Genomic DNA, 11953 nt, shown 5'->3' with positions numbered 1-11953 from the left:
AGTATTTTGTGTTATATATTAATAATGTAATGTTGTCGTTGTTAGGAAGGAGTCCTGGTGGCTCAGCTTCGGTTGGCGGTTTGAACCCACCAGCCACTCTGCAGGAGAGAGATGTGGCAGTCTTCTTCCATAAAGATTACAGCCTTGGAAAGTCTATGGGGCAGTTGTACTCTGTCCTACAGGGTCGCTAAGAGTCAAAATTGACTCAGCGGCAAGGGGTGGGTTGTTAGTTGCCATAGAGTTGATTTTAACTGATGGTGACCCCATGTGTACAGAGTAGAGCTGCTCCATAGGGTTTTCAAGCTGTGACTTTTCAGAAGCAGATCGCCAGGGCTGTCTTCTCAGGCACCTCTGGGTAAGTTTGAACCACCAACCTTTCAGTTAGTAATACAGCACTTAACCATTTGCACCACCCAGGGACTCCCAAATATATAGAGAAAAGACATTTAATATAAAATTTTTAAGACTTTAGGCACAAAGATGTCCATGTTGCTATTACTTAGAACAGCAAAGAAGTGCAAACAATCCAAATAACCAACAGGTTACGCTCAAGTAAATAAAATTGTGACATAACTCCTCTGCAGAACTGTGGACTGCAATTTAAACGACACCTTTGGGGATTGTGCAGCAACACCAAAAAATGCTTATAATATAATGTTACATTTTTTAAAGTAGCGTGAAAAATCAAACAGGATTGTCAAGGAAACAAATTTCTTTCTAGTTTTTTGCACTTTCCAAACCTCTTCTAACGAGCATGCACACATTTTATAATGATATAGATTCAGCAGGAGTCAGTTCAGGCCGTTAGACTTGGTGGCCACAGTCAAGAGTTGAGGTTCATTTTAATTGTACTCAGTTTCCTCCCTTCCTTTCTCTTTTAAACATTGCATGGGAACCAGGGCACCCACATTCTTGCAATGGAGTGGTGGGGGAGGGTACTCTTCTTTGCGTGGAGATTCCATCTCATGCATCACGCAGGACAGAGTCCATCATGTTGCTGAGAGAGAGAGAGAAGCCTTGCCGAGCAAGTAGCAAATAGCCAACTAATGAACTGCCCTAAAGTTTACCACTCAAACGATAGACAAATTGCTCCAGCTGGCTTTCTGCAGCCAGCTGCCTGGAATTCCCCTCCACCAAGTACTTTTGGTTTGCTCAGATGCTCTGCCATCTGCCTCATTCTGTGTCACAGACAGACCCGATTGCAGTGGGTTTTCTTTAGATCGAGATGTCATTTGAATGAGGGAGAAGTTGGGAAGCTATTTATGGATAAAAAACTTGGCCTCGCTTTCTAATGGAGCAACTAACTTATTTAACACAAGAAGCAGAATAAAAAGGGTGAGGGGAGAAACGAGCTGTATCATCACTTCGCCTACATTTCAGTTGCTGTTTTGTTGTTAACCTTTACTTTTTTATTGCACCTAAAACTCTTAAGATGTATTTGGAAATTATTTACCCTCCTTTGTAATTAGAGTTAGCAAGACCAGCATCCCTTACAGGAGAACGTTCTATAAATACCTACCTGCATTTTGAAAGTGTCCGCCCTTGTGAAGCCTATAATTATCATTGTTACTGTATCATGCTGCTACATTTGTTTTAGACAGAAATCCTTTGGCGCTTTGGTCACTGGAATACAGGCTGTGAACCAGTATGAGGCAACAAGGATGAAAGAAGTAAAGGCTGCGCACATCGATTTCTCTGATGATGCAAGTTTAGTGTGAACAAGCCATTGTACTATAGGGGAGGCTCTGCCACTTACAAGTAGCCAGCTGTTATGGGTTGAAGGGTTCCCCTATAAAAGGTATGTTCATGTCCTGACCCCCAGAATCTGTGACAGTGAACTTATTTGGAAAAAGGCTCTTTGCAGATGTAAATAAGTTTAGGATCTCAAGATGAGATCTTCTTGGATTATCCGGGTGGGCCCTAAATTGTTGTTGTCATATGGTTAATATGGATTCATAGCGACCCCATGTGACAGAGTAGAGCTGCCCCATCAAACCTCCAAGCTTCCCAATAGCAGACAAGCACTTAACCATTGCAGCTCGAGGGAACTAATACACCAGTTGTGTGATCTTGGGCACATCACTTCACTTCCCTCAGCCACTTCTCCTGTTACGTTAAGTGAGAGTAGTAATACATACCTGCAGAGTTGTTAAGAGTATTAAACCAAATGTAATATAAATAACCCAGTGCTTAATAGGTGCTGAATAAACAGTTGTTGAAGGTATTGTGGTGTTGTTATTAATACTACCAATTTCACAAAAAATGCAAAGGAAGCAATAATCAGACACCCAGGAAGGCTTGAGCACTGTTGTTATTTTCTTCCCCAAGATACACTATAAAAGGCTGGCCTGTTTTGGATTCCCCCTGTGATGGGCAGGATTTAAAATATTGACGTTTCACACTGAGGGATTTTTTCCCCCCGATGGCCTTACCCTATACTGAGATAGATGATAAATGCTAAGCTGAGTAAATATTAAACTCAAGAAAGCAGTCAAGGAAACAGGTATAATTAGGCTGGTGTTACAGTCTATTAACCCCTCCTTTATAGGAACAAAATAATGGGCTTTCCATAAAAGAAACCCAATCTGAACCATAGACTGGAAAATCTTGTGAGCATGAAGTCTAATTTGATTAGCCAGTCATGTTTCTCCTCTCAAAAACTCTAAACTGGTTAAGATGAATGGATTCCTAATTTCAGAGGGAAATTCAATCTCTCTCTCTTCCTTGCTCTCGTGCCCTTGCAAAGCATTCATTCATGATATTATTATTATTATCCCCCTTAACTATTATTATATCCATGCTCACTTCTCTCATTTCCACCACTATCACCCGAGTCCAGGCTCCCAAAACTCTCCCCTGGATGACGGCTCAGTCTCCTAACAGACCTTCCTCCTCCCATCTGCTTGCCCTTGTAGACCATGCCCACACAGCAGCCAGAGTGAACTTTTAAAAACACACATCCCCTCCATGCCAGCAAAAAGCATTCCAATGGCGTCTCATCTCACTTGGAACAAAACCGAAGAGTCTTGTCCTGGACTGTAATTGCCAACATGGACTGGGTCCACTGTCCCCCTCTCTCCCTGGGCTCCAGTCACACTGGCCTTCTTTTTGCTCCCTAAATACTGCAAGCTCATACCCTACTCTGGGACTCTCCTCCACCTAGTCTCGCAGGTCTCGATTCCACGTCACCTTCCCAGAAAGGCCATCCTTGACCATCCACCACTTTCCATCCCATCGCCCGATTTAATTCTCTCCATAGTATTTATCACCCTCTGAAACTATCTTGTTTATCAATTTCTTCCCTTGGTTTCTGTCTGTCTCCCTCTGTAGAACATAAATTTCTTGAGAGTAGGGGCTTTATCTTGTTCACTGCTGTTGCCTAGACTAGTACCTGGCTCATAGAAGGTGATCAAAAATATTTTTGATTGTTCAACAATTATTTAGGAGGCTAGTGGTTCTTACCTGGGAGTAAGTTTGCCCCCCACCCCCAGGGGACATTTGTCCATGTCTGGAGACATTTTTGATGGTCACGACTGGGGAGGTGTTACTGGCATCTAGTGGGTAAAGGCTAGGTATGCTGCTAAACATCCTACAATGCAAGACAACATAGCACAGTCCCCACAAGCAAGAATTAGCTGCTCCAAAATGTCAATAGTGGGGGTTAAAAACCTTGACTTAGGGTCTGCAAGTTGTCTGCTAGACATTGAACAAGTTGCCAAGGATACAGCAATGCCAACACTTAGTGCTTGTCCTCAAAAGCTTTAGTGAAGGCAGACAATAACCACAACGTGTAAGTCACTTACTGATGGTAGACTCAGGGTCCTATGGAACACGTAGAAGTGGCTCATGACCCAGCAAGATGAAGTTCAGGAAAGATTAAACAGAGAAGATGCCCAAGCTTTTTCCACCATATCAGTTTTCCCTAAACTTCTGCTACCATACCCATTTACCACCTATTCCATGATGCATGTAATATTTTTCCTAAATCCACTCATTTTCATCTAAATATGTTTATTTTTAAAATGTGATCTACCTAGTTTTATGTGATTGTTATAATTTTTCTACCAACACGCTCTTAAAATTTGTTTTTAAAATGCTCCTCTGCAGGCTCCCTGTGGGCATCTGGCTGATCATCAGCGAGAGGAAGTACCTCCCTTTGAGAAACACTGCTCCGTGCCCAGCCTCAGATGTACAGAGCAAGGTGAGGACGTTGAGCTTCCCCCGTGGCATGTGGGATTGAGTCAGAAAGGGTTAAGGAGCTGCACTACAGGGCTTGGTGGTTTGTGGAGAAGCTTGGTGTCAGAAAAGGAGCAAAAAACAAGGTCCATGGTTTGAGGGTTCGAGGGTGCAAATCATGGAGAGAAAGTCCTTGGAGGCACCAAAGGGAGGGACACAAGGGTGAGGGCAGAGCCCCTTTTGGGGTGCATGAACTGCAGGAAGATGCCTGCAGCAACACAGAGCAGAGGGCTTAAAGCTCAGCCTCCCTGCTTAGTCCCACCCTGCTGGCCATCCCTCCAGAGTTAAGGATCCATCCAGGTCTTCTGCCTGGGCTTCCTACTACCCTCCTGCTCCAGCAAGGTGGCAGGTCAGTGGCAATGTCACGTTCCCCAGGAGACCAAGACTCAGGCCGTAGCCTCCTCCTTTACCATCCCTGGGGCCACCTCTTGAGGGTTCAGCAAAACCTGTTTACCTAGACCCTGACTGCTCTGTTCAGACTATCAAAAACTTTACAAGACCAAACTAGTATACTCAGCCTTTAGATGTAACATATGGATAGCAATGGCAGGATTTCTACGTTGGCATCGTTTGGACAGAGAAGAATATTTACTGGGAGATCAAGCCCTCTTTGTGGTGTGGGAGGCAGTGTGAGAAGCATCACATAAACGCAGAGTTGGCACATGGAGCTTTCATTTCTGTTCTTCTGACACGAGACAGTCTGTTACCATGGAAATTGTTCTAGCACCTCACAAATACAGCATTCCTTGCAGAGTTGCAGAACTTTGTATTTGAGACTCAAATTTGGCCCAATGCTGCCATTCGGCCTCCTCTAGGACACACCTCTTCAGGGTTAACTTTACATCTTCTGACCTCATGAAAAGATTTTGTCCCATTGTTGTTGGCAGCTACTGTTGCGTCGGCCCCTAACTCACTGTGACCCCATGCACGATGGAACAAAACAAACTGGTCCTGCACCATCCCCATGGTTGGCTGCGGATGGGACCACTGTGATCCATAGGGTTTTCATTAGCTAATTTTCAGAAATAGATGGCCAGGCCTTTCTTCCTAGTTCATCCTAATCTGGAAGCTCTGCTGAAACCTGTTCAGCACCACAGCAACATGCAAACCACCATTGACAGATGGATGGTGGCTGCCCGTGAGGTGCATTGGCTGGGAACTGAACCCAGGTCTCCCATATGGAAGGAGAAAATTCTACCACTGAACTACTAATGCCCCATTGTTCCATTAAAAAAACCATGCCCATTGCCATCAGGTTGACTCCAACTCACGCGACCCTGTAGGACACAGGAGCACTGCCCCATAGGGTTTCCAAGGAACATCTGATAGATTCGAACTGCCGATCTTTTGGTTAGCAGCCAAGCTCTTAACTGCTGCACCACCACGGCTCCATCGTTCCATTGGGGAATATAAAAAAGAGTAGCTTCCCCTTTGCTGGCAAAAGCATCTTCCTGGGCCTTGTCTCCTTCGGTCATCAGAAAGAAGTGCCATGTCTCATTTGCCTTAGAGAACCAGCACCAGCTAAGGGTCTGTGCAGCCTGCTTTTGAGTCTTGGAGAAGGCACTCTCAAGATGTTTCAGAGCTATTTGGCTACTCAGAAGGAGTCTGCTTGACTCCTAGAAATATTCATTCAGCACACATTGAGCAAGACTGCGAGGTCCCAGGCATTGTTCAATGTAATTAAAGAAAATACAAAGATGAATTCAGCCCCGCACTTGTTTCAATGTGCTTGCATGCCAGTGATAGTTAACAAAAATGTACAACTATGTTTCCAGTGAACACAGTATTCTCCATGTCTTCTGATTAGGTCTCGTAGGATGCCTGAGTTAGGTAACACTGCTCTCAGTGCCATTTACCCAATGAGCCTCAGAAAGGTCAAACCAAAGTCTTTCAACTCCAAATCCCTTGCCTAGAGCACATGACACATGACACGTCCTCAGAGAACCATATGGTGCCTGGGCCAATAGGCTCAGCGCCATGAAAGTGAACAACCAGGTGCCTTTGGGGGTTTACATGAAGAAAAAAAGGATCACATTTAAGGATAAATCAGAAAGACTTTCTGGAAGAGGTGGTACTTGAAGAACTTGAAAGGTTTTGACAATGGGAATCAGGAGAGAGATTTCTCCGCAGAGAGTTTCTCCATGTTTGCTTCTCCAGTGTTGAGGAAGGAAGAAGCTTGTCCTGAGGTTTCCCCACAATCTTCACATCCATTCTTTACATTTATATTGTGAGGATTAAATGAGTTAATCTAATAAAGCCCTTGATACCATACCCGACAAGAAACAACTGTTGAAAATATTGTCTATTATTATTACTATTTAAACTCTGTTTGGGAAGGCAGGGGATCAGGTAACATTTGCCATTAGAAAAGAAGATGCATTTAAATGTTTCCATTTGGTTTTGTTTTACATAAAGGAGTCAGCAGCACTTATGCAGAAAATTAGGAGCCCTGCTGTCACAATGGTTAAGTGTTCAGCTGCTAACTGAAAGGTCCGCCCAGTTTGAACCCTCCAGTCACTCCATGAGACAAAAGACATGGCAATCTGCTCCCTTAAAAATCACAGCCTAGGAAACCCTATGGGGCAGTTCTACTCTGTCCTAGAGGGTCACTATGAGTCAGAATCGACTCCACAGCACACAACGACATGTAGACAATTAGTCATTTAACTAAAGAAGCAATAATTAATGCACGGCTAATATGTGCCAGGCACTGTTCTAAGTCCTGGGGATACAGCAGAAGAAAAAACTAAAAGAAAAAACAAACACGATAAGGATTTCTGCTCTCATGGAGCTTATATATTTGAGGTAGAAACATGCAATCAACCAGATAAATACAGAAGATGGGTGGCCTCTTAGCGAGTTTGTTGGAGTTTGTTGATGTTACGTACTGTGGAGACGATTCCAAGTCATAGTGACCCTATAGGACAGAGTAGATCTGCCCCACAGGGTTTCCAAGGCTGTAAATCTTTACAGAAGCAGACTCCTACATCTTTCTCCCTTGATGTGGCTGGTGAGTTTGAATCCCCGACCTTTCAGTGAGTGCTTTAACCATTGTGCCACCAGGGCTCCTTTGTTAGCAAGGAGTAAGGGCTAAGTAGAAAAGATGATGCAGTGAAAGGGGATAGACATCTCCTGCATACAGTCATTTAATCAATCAACTCCACAAAACACGTATAGAGAGCCAGGTCTATGCTGGCCTTTTACGCAGATACTATACTCCTAGTTAGTATGGCTCCTGTTTATAAGATGGAACCAACAATGCATGAGTCATCTGAGGCTGTGTCTGGAAAGGCCAAGCCATGCCCAGCCATCTGTGGCCTGTCACTCAGACACCATTGCAGACCACTGTGCTATTTGGGAATCATCTCTTATTCTTTCCCCAAAGCTAAGCAAACCAAAAAACCAAACCAAACTAGCTGTCATCGAATCCATTCAGACTCACAGCAACCCCATGTACTTCAGAGTAGAACTGCACTGCATAGGGTTTTCAATGTCTGTGAACTTTCAAAAGTAGATCACTAGGACTTTCTCCCATGGTGCCCCTGGGTGAATTTGAACCATTGACCTTTTGGGTAGTAGCCAAGTACATAACAGGAGCTAGGCAGGAACCCGCCTATTCCTGAGAGTTACCCGTGTTGGATCAGCCTGCAGTGGTCCCATCTCATGACTGCCTCTTGCAGGTTCTATGGTCCAGTGTTGACTGCCCCAGATTAACCTCTGACCTGCTGAACTGTCCATGTTCTCTAGCCCAGACCCTAGGATGGGGCTGAGGCTGGGGGTTGAGAGGATGGAGTGGTAATGTCTGCAGCCACAGGCTTTAATAAAGAAACAGTGAGGAGACAGGTATGAGGCAGCAAGGACAATCCTCTGAAGATCTAAGGTCAGTTGCTCATTCAGAAAACACTAATTGAGTGCTTATTATGTGTCTGGCATTTTGCATGGACACTGGGGAATAGAGAAGTGGAAAGACTGAGCTCTTTCTTATCTCCCTAGAGCTTTCAGACTAAGGTAAGATTGCACACACATGTGCCATTACAACTATATATATAAAACATTTGAATAGGCTTAACAGCTCAGAAAGCCCTGTGTGATCTTCAAACAGCCCCTTGGTGGGTAAATACTATCCTCTCCATTTTAAATAAAGAAACTGAGATCCAAAGAGTAAGTAAGGAAAGTCAGACGGTAAGGAGACCAATTAAGACATCATTATAACAGCACAGAGGAAATGGACAGCTCATGTTATTTTTATAGTAACAAGAATTAACCTCCCTGCTCTTCTGGAATCCACTTCTGAGGAAATGTGTACTCGAAAAACCAGGCAAAACCAGAGACCAGTTTAACCCATAAATAACTTCTCCAGCATGAAAACAAAAAGTTCTTCAGGATGGTTGATGGTTTCCATCTGTGTGTCTGTGTGTACACGTGTGTGTGCACACGTCATGCATGCATGCATGCGTGTGTGTGCTTGTGTGTGAAAAGTAGTACCAGTTTCTCAAGGGCAAACTTTCCCATGAAGCATCTGCTCACCTCCTATGAGGATTCAGTGAAGGAACTCAACTCCCAATTCCTGACTTTGACATCACTCCCCAGGAAACAAGAAGTTGTGGTATCAGTTTCATCCCGTGTTGATAAGAGAGAAGGAAGAGAAGAGGTGGGAGGAAGTGAAGGAAAAAATATCAGGTCCTCTGTCTCCTGCCCATCCCTGGGAGAGCGCTCTCATGTTGCTCTGACAGTTCTTTATGGATAAGACTATCAGCAAGGCAGGTATTAGTATATGTGTATAGATGAGAAAAGTTGAGGTTTGGGGAGAGGAAGAGACTTTCTGTAACAAGATCACTCTCTTGTTTGCACTGGGCTGGTCAGATGACAAATAGCAGTCTACTGGATTTACTCAGTTTCCGTTGCTTACACATGCTGAGCTCTGTGTGGATGTACCAGGGTGGCCACTACCCTTGAGGATCTTTCCAGCAGTCTTCTGGAGGGCTCAGGAAACACTTGGAGACTCTGACCACAAACCAGAGTTCAGAGGAGGGAAGGAGCAATCTGGATCACCTCCAAGATGCCAAGAGCCTTTTCTAAAGTACCTCACTCTTGTCGAAGCTCAAGAACCATGCAAGCATATCAGCAGAAAGGTTTTTAAATGGAGCCAAACACCATCAAAGAGATGGGTTTCTCTCCTTGGTTACATCCATCAACTGTTCCCATGTAATGGCAATAGAGGGCACGAATCTCCAAAGAATCCACTTTTGAGTAGGAAGGGGGAGGTAGGGGTCAGGGAAGTGGCATTTGGATGTGTCTATAGCTCCAATTTCCCTTCACGAATATTTCATTTAAATCCTATATTAATCATTAAGTCGTAATGACCGTCTCACTCTGTTTCTCTGTTACTCAGACATCCTTTTCCATCTCTTTTCCTCTTCCCCTCTCTCTTCTGCTACATTCTTTAGGCTACATCTCTGATTTCCTTTCTGTGCTCTCTCTCTCTGTCTCTCCCCCTTCCTTTCTCTAGCCTTCATGCTTTCCTGCTCTCTCTCCCTCACACACACACCACATATCTTTCTCCTCTGCCCCATTACCTCAACCTCTCACTCTTTCAAATCAGAAAAGTATCTAAAGCCTCTGACTTCTCAGCCACATGTCATAGAGGACAAAGCCCATTATAAAGGATGCTGGAGGATGCCCCAGCTCCAGGAAGCCAGAAGAGGTGCTCCCGGCTGCCTCCAAGAAGCTGTTTACAAGTACATCAGGATTCCAACACACTCCCATCATTAATAACTCAGTGGGAGGTCCATGCAGAAATCTAGCACAGACTCACAATTCATTTTGCATGAGACAGTTACTCCCTCTGGTCTAACTATTCCACAAGAGAGGGAAGGGCCCTCAAGTCCTCCATCCTCCTTGGTAAGAGAACACCCTTCCCACAGCAAATCATGTCCATGCATTTGAAGGTATTGATAAAAATCGGAAGGTGAGAGATTAGGAAGGCGAGACAGAGAAAGTTGTTATTTTAATGCTTTCCTCCCAAAAAAATGAAGTAAAAATGGGGGATTGTGGGTGCCTTTGTGTACAAAAGCCCATTTGACTTGTCTCCAACCTTATCTCCCCCTACATCTCCACCACACACTTACCTAAATGACCTTCTCACTCAAGCCAAGACTCTGTGTTCAAATAATGTTAAATGGCCAGAACTTCCCTTCTCTTCCATTTCACCAAAAAAGTCATTTATGGCATGGATTTCTCAAAAATATTAACAAGTTTTAGTCCTGAGTGGTGAGATTAGCAATGATTTTAATTTTCTTTTGTATGCTTTTCCCTAAATTTTCACAATGACTGTGTATTACTATGGTAATAAGACAAAAATTTTAGAAAACAACAAAACTCCAATAAATCCAGTGTGCTTAGCCCATCTCTCTGCCAGGATCTTTAGGACTCCACATCACCCTAAAATTGCCTGTTCAGAATGACCAGGACTCTTATCTTTGCGGTACTTGTCTTAGCCTTTAATTGGACACTTCATATCCATTTTCTCGTCTAGCTTTCACAACAGCCCTGTAAACTAAGGTGATTGCTCCCATTTTATAGATGAGGAAAAAGAAGCTCAGAGACGTAAGTGATTTGTTCACCCCACTCAAGTCTCAAGGCTCAAACCTGTGTCTTTTAGACTCAAAGTCATTGCACAGTTGACAGAGTGGTTGTGGACTTTTCTTCATGGTGCCCACTGGTCTCCAAGGATGGATTGCTTAGTCTCAGGAGTCAGGGAGTGATCAGGCACTAGCTCTGGTTATGTTTTAAAATATTACATATATATACATATATTCCATTGATGTTGATTGTTGATCCAAGTAAAATATTACATATATATACATATATATAGCGTCTGTCAGTTTGTCGTACTGTGGGGGCTTGCATGTTGCTGTGATGCTGGAAGCTATGCCACTGGTATTCAAATACCAGCAGGGTCACCTATGGTGGACAGGTTTGAGCTGAGCTTTCAGACTAAGATAGACTAGGAAGAAGAACCTGGCAGTCTACTTCTTTAAAAAAATTAGCCAGTGAAAACCTTACGAATAGCAGTGGAACACTGTCTGATATAGTGCTGGAAGATGAGCCCCTCAGATTGGAAGGCACTCAAAAGATGACCAAGGAAGAGCTGCTTCCTCAAAGTAGAGTTGACCTTAATGATGTGGATGGAGTCAAGCTTTCGGGACCTTTGTTTGCTGATGTGGCAAGACTCAAAATGAAAAGAAACATGTATATGTACATATATGCATATATATGTGTATGTATATACATATATATGTATATACACACAAACACACACAGAGATAGTCCCCGACTTACAATAGGGTTCCATTCCGACAACTCTGTCGTAAGTCCATTCCGACATAAGTTAAGTACTTCATTTTATTTTTAGTTTTCATTAGTATTGCCCTTTATTATCAGTCTCTTTATAAATCCTATCTTTATTTGTCTTTGGGAGTTGGCATGAGAATGATAACATCAGCAAGTTACGTGCTGCAACATTGTATGTAGTACCTATTACTAACAAGATATACCAAAAATTTTTAAAAATGGATAGTCATAAGTGTGGTTCATCCTAACTCAAATATGTTGTAAGTCAGGGACTGCCTGTATACACTCACACACACACCCACACACATATATATATATAGACAGACTATGTGTATATATGTATAGCTAAACCAAACTTGTTGCT

The sequence above is a fragment of the Trichechus manatus genome, unplaced genomic scaffold (assembly GCF_000243295.1).
Source record: "Trichechus manatus latirostris isolate Lorelei unplaced genomic scaffold, TriManLat1.0 scaffold00022, whole genome shotgun sequence".
In the NCBI taxonomy this organism is placed as follows: Eukaryota; Metazoa; Chordata; class Mammalia; order Sirenia; family Trichechidae; genus Trichechus; species Trichechus manatus.
This window is presented reverse-complemented; position numbering follows the sequence as displayed.